The following is a 5,340-nucleotide window of genomic DNA, read 5'->3' as shown; positions in this document are numbered from 1 at the left end:
TATATGTTTTTATATTATTAGATAATATGATGTAAGTAAATAGGTACTATCAGTGTATGTTGAGATCCACTATCGTGGACCCCCATTTTCATTTCATGGACCCAAAAATTTTTTTTTCGCTGACGTAGACCCCTTGCAGGTTGTCATAGACCCCTGGGGGTCGATATAGACCACTTTGGGAATCACTGGTTTACATCTTCCTCTATCTCTTTTTTCAGTGTCGTGTAGTTTTCCGCATTATAGGTCCTTTACTTCCTTAGTTTATTCCTAGGTATCTTAATTTTTTTGGTGCGATGGTAAATGGAATTGCTTTTTTAGTCTCTGTTTCTATAAGTTCGCTGTTGGTGTATAGAAATGCCATAGATTTCTTGGCGTTAATTTTGTATCCTGCGTGGCCTTTGGGGCTGCCTTGTTTGTGCACTGTGAACACTCTTGACTGTCCTGGGTCCACACTAAGTGGCCTTTGGGTCTGCCGTGCTCTAAGGGCTCTCTCATTTCCCAGAAGGAAACGGGGGCCTCTACCGGGCTCTGGCTGCATAGGACATCATGGGCGATTGCTGGAAAACAAATCTGTTTCACTAAAAAAGAGATGTTGACAGGAAGCCAAGAAGGCTGGTCAACAACTTTAATTGCTCTAATCTTTAGTTGAGATATTGTTAGCTGAAGTAGAATCTACCTTGTCCCGTGAAAGTTTGTTATTTCCTGCCTAAGGGCTACATGTAAATTTCTCTTTGTTACCTAAGATGTTTTCCCCAAAGCCTCAATAAAAGGGGATGGCAGGCCCAGAGCAGGGAGTAGTTCTCCCACTAGAGTTGGACTACCGCCTGGCCCCCCATGTCACCAAATTGAATTTCTTCAAGTCTCTTTTCATTTGTGTGCGGCTCTTCTCCAGAACCTGAACCCTGAATTGGAACTATTTCTACGCGGGCCGTGAAAGAGAGTCCTATAGGCAACATGGAGCGCAGTGGCGTTGGCTGTGTTCATGTCTACTGCGTTGACAACATCCTGGTGAGAGTGGCCGACCCTCGGTTCATTGGATTCTGCATTCAGCAAGGAGCGGACTGCGGCGCCAAGGAAAGGCCCTTCTCCACAGCGAGGCCCCAGGGCTCCCTGCCAGCACCGCACGCAGGAGTCCGACCAGAGTTACTGGGTGACTGGAATGTTGTAGAACCGTTCCTCTCTCCAGGGCACTTCTTTTCTTAACGTGGCAGCGTGTGGTTCAGAAGCCAGGTCCATCAGAAGTGAGAGTTTGCAGTCAGCACTTGGGAAGGTGGGCCTCCCCAGGCCCGAGCATCCACGGGTCTCTGAGCCGCTGTGGGCTGTGGGGACAGAGGCACAGACAGTGGTGTTGGACGTGGGCAAGGTGCTCCTGGTATTCTCTGGAATGAGACGGGGTATGCAGAGAGGGGTGCAGACAGTGGGATTAGTGATGGCTCCGCTGGCCACACACATGCAAGGACTGAGTGGGAGAAAGGGTCACAGTCTTTAGTTGGGGGCGGTGCTATGGGAGCCATGCCTTCAGGGAGGCAAACAGGCCCTGCAGCAGATCTTGGAATCAGATGGACATGTTGGAAGGTTTAAAAATATGGATATAAATATTACTTCTTCTATAAAGATATCAGCTCTCACAGATTAAAGTATCACACCATCCTGATCAAAATTCCAGTGACTCCATTCTGGGCCCAAAACAGTGCTGAAGTTTAGAATAAACATGGAAAGGCAGCCGGGAAATATTGAAGAAGGATGGAGAGGAGGAGGGGAAAGGTTTGGAGACAGACTGTCAGACACTCAGGTGGCACACGAGGCCTGCGGGGCTGACCCTGGGGAAGGCTGCAGATTGACGGCAGGTGCACGGAGGAGTCGTGTGCGACTCCCATCTTGGTGGAGGGTGAATGAGGTTGCTGGCTGAGAGTAAAGGAAGGTCTCTCCCTCAGTTCATACCACAATCGATTTCAAATGTATTCCAAAGTCAAATATTAAAAACTCCATAAAGATGTTAGAAAAAGAGGTAGAATAATTAATCTGATAGATTAAATAGAGAAGGTAGCTGGAGACTGGGATGGCAGGACACAGGCTTTTTTTGGAGAGAAGGGTACCTCTGCCGGCTGCTTCCGAGAGAGAGGGGCAGAAGAGAGCAAGGGCTGGGGTACAAGCACCTTTAAGGATAGAGCACTCAGCACATGCTGATTGGTGATTAGGGACCTAAGGACTTAGGAATCTGGGGCTTAGGATATTTGGCAGGTGCTGATTAGTGATTCAGAGCTCAGGAATGTCTGGCCACAGGTGAGGTTTATGTTTGTCCATCAACTGCAGGAAGGGAGGATCTATCACATTCATGTTTGCTTGTATGTTCCCTCTGTCTCCCCTCCCTACCTCCCATCTAAAAAAATAAATGGTAACCGAAACTGGTTTGGCTCAGTGGATAGAGCACCGGTCTTTGGACTGAAAGGTCCCAGGTTCGATTCCGGTCAAAGGCATGTACATTGGTTGCATGCACATCCCCAGTGGGTATGCAGGGGTCTGCTGCTGGATGTTGGTCTATCCTGGATGTTTCTAGCTGTCTATCTGTCTCCCTTCCTCTCGGTAAAAAAAAAAAAATCCATAAAATCTACTTAAGAATAAAATGTCTGAGTGTCCCTAAGCTGCTAATGTCCTGAGAAAACACAAGGAGCCCGCTGTAGGGAGTTTCCTGCAGGGTGTCCTAAGCCACTACGTAAGTGGTGAGCCTTTGTTGGCGAGACCGGGAGGAGCAGGGGGCAAGCAAGGCATGAGGGATGCGGGGAATGGACAGAGGAGAGTCCCACATGCGTTGTAAAAGAAGTGTTTTGGGGAGGGTCCCGGCCCCACGGTACGTCCCAGGTCAAGGTGAAGCATTGTGCATTTTTGCCGATTGTAGAGGTGGGGTGTAGATTAGGAAGTGTTTCCTGTGGTCCCGAGCACATTTTAGGGGCACGTGTTGCAGCTGAAAAGAATCATGTGGAGCAGCAGTTGTCTGTCCATGTCCTTAGGTGCATGGTGCCATGTTGCAATGTGTGTGGAGGCAGAGCCCAGTCGTAGTGGCTGGTTGTTGGAGTCCTGAATGTTGTAAGGTGTAAACAGGAAGGTGGCCTGTGGGGTGTGTTGATTGTATAGAATGTGTTCCTGCATGCAGAAGGTTCCCTTGTGTGATTTGCAGTGAAGGAACATGTTTTTTGTTTTTTGGGTTTTTTTTATACAGTTTCTATAAAAATGTATTTGACCAAAATATTGAAAAAGTGACACTATTCCATATTTTACAGTTGCAAGAATGTAAATGAAAAGTGTTGGTTTTATTCATTGCACAATTTTGTAGTGTATCTCCTGGGTAGTGTGATGCCTAATCAATAGGAGTGAGGGACAGAGGATTCCAGAAAGCTAGAATCAGGGTGATTTTTAGGCAAAACTGTCAATTTTAGTCCCCGTCCCCGTCCCCATCCCTCTCCCCCACCCCCACCCCCCCACCCCCCGACTGCTGGGGAATATGGAATGTTCAGCTGAGATGTTAAGAAAGCCAAAATATAAGAAAGCCCAAATGTGCAGCCCCTGTGTATAAAATAGTCCATATCCAGTTGAATGAGGAATTTGCTGGTCTTTTATGAACTTGGTCCTGATGAAGGAATGAAAAGCCTAAGTAAGTAAATGTTTAATTTACCATTTCCAAAGTGCAGGGGAGATAAGTTAGGCCGATTCCATTATGTCTTGGGCCAGAGAGGACCCTTGGGCAATATTTACTAGAAAGATGTTGTGCAATTATTGAAGGCTAGCAGTGTTTATGGTATGGCTTTCTGAACAGGAGGCCTGAATTCATTGCTGCTTATTGAATGGCCTGAAAAAAGAGTCAGTGCTGTATTTCCCAAGCATTCTCCTCATGTTTGCTCCAAGGATGTTGTGCATAGTAGAGTGTGGCCAAGAGGCAGAATGATGAATGTATGTATGGTTTCTGACTTGCCATAATAGACTCTCCCCGACCTTTTTTTTTTTTTTTTTTTTTTTTTTTTTTGCTCTGGCTGGAAAATCCCCACCATTGTAATGTGATGGTCCTGGCCTCCTCTAGTGTGTGCCACGGTATCCCAGTGGTTGCATTCTTGAAGCTTTTCAATTGGGCAGTGAGTAGATACTAGAGTGTGTGTTTTGGAAGTGTGGGGTTGTTTAATGTCTCAGAAAGCATATGCCCTGCGTCTTAAGAGACTAATGTTGACTAGGAAACACCCCGAGTAGCTTAGCAATCAATGGAATTAAGGGTAAAAATAGAGCTAAAATTTTTTTGCTGCCATTTTGGGAAGAGGGGAAGGAATTCTAATTAAGTGATGCTCCAAGCTTCTGTGATAGAAAATATTTGGTCCCATACTCCTAATTTGTTTCAGTGCAGTAAGAAAAGAAACTTGTTCCAAGAGAAGAGAAAGAAACGGAGGTCTGGAGGTTCTGTTGGAACCAGACTCTTGTGCTGTGGTTCTATAGAGTTAAGTTGATTTAGTGTGTGATCCAGTGTGTGATGTAAGCCTACGTTGTCTTCTTTGTCCTGAGCAGGTTTTTCTTGCAGGTCATCACTAGATTTTTCCAGTTTTGCTAGTTTTGCCTCTGCCAATTCCTCACAGTGTTGGCCTCTTTGAGTTTGTCAGACTGAAGTTTAATTTCTTCTTCCTACTTCTCCTCCTTTTGAGAATCCTTTTGAGAAGCAGCGTTCAGCGATTTGAGGTTGTTAGTAACATTGTTGAGTTCAGACACCTGGGCACACTTCTCCGCTGAGTCCAGCTGGCCCTCTAGGATGGCCAACTTCCAAGCTACTTCCTCATATTTGGGGTCAGCCTCCTTTGCAGTGTGCTTGGCCTCTTTGAGCTGCAAGTCCTGGATGTCCATGTTGTCCTCATTTTTCCTGTCCGGGTTTTATATCCCCTTCATTCCTGTGTCGCTGTCATTGGCAGCCTTTTGTGCTTCTTGTAGCTTGTGCAGGGCCATGGCCAGTGGTTGTTGAGCCCTGTGTAAGTCCTCCTGAAGGAGCTGGATGCATGGATTGAGAGCTGCCACACATATGTCCTTCATCTTTCTGGCACCGCTCATATGTTTTTTGGTTTTGGGTTTGATCCCCTGCGAGTATGGGAGGCAAGGAATCGTGGGTGCCTGTCCCTCATTTGGATGTTTGTATGTGTGTGATGCTTGCTCATGCCTCTCCTGCGGTTTGTGTTTTAGATGAAAGAAGAAAATGTGTTTGTGTGAGTATGAACCCGACACACAGCCTAGAGCAGGGGTCCTCAAACTTTTTAAAGTGGAGGCCAGATCACGGTCCCTCAGAGAGCTGGAGGGCCGGACTATATGAACTACTAA

General features: G+C 46.5%; 1 pseudogene across 1 annotated transcript; it reads right to left on the bottom strand.

Moving 5' to 3' along the window:
* Window positions 1-4,378: 4,378 nt before the first annotated feature.
* Window positions 4,379-5,058, bottom strand: LOC311615878 (annotated as a pseudogene). Its single transcript has one exon. The product of its transcript is annotated as an uncharacterized misc_RNA (transcript).
* Between the last annotated feature and the right edge of the window lie 282 nt (window positions 5,059-5,340).

The sequence above is a fragment of the Pipistrellus hanaki genome, assembly GCF_964339955.1.
Source record: "Pipistrellus hanaki genome assembly, contig: scaffold_23, whole genome shotgun sequence".
Lineage (NCBI taxonomy): Eukaryota > Metazoa > Chordata > Mammalia > Chiroptera > Vespertilionidae > Pipistrellus > Pipistrellus hanaki.
This window is presented reverse-complemented; position numbering and strand designations above follow the sequence as displayed.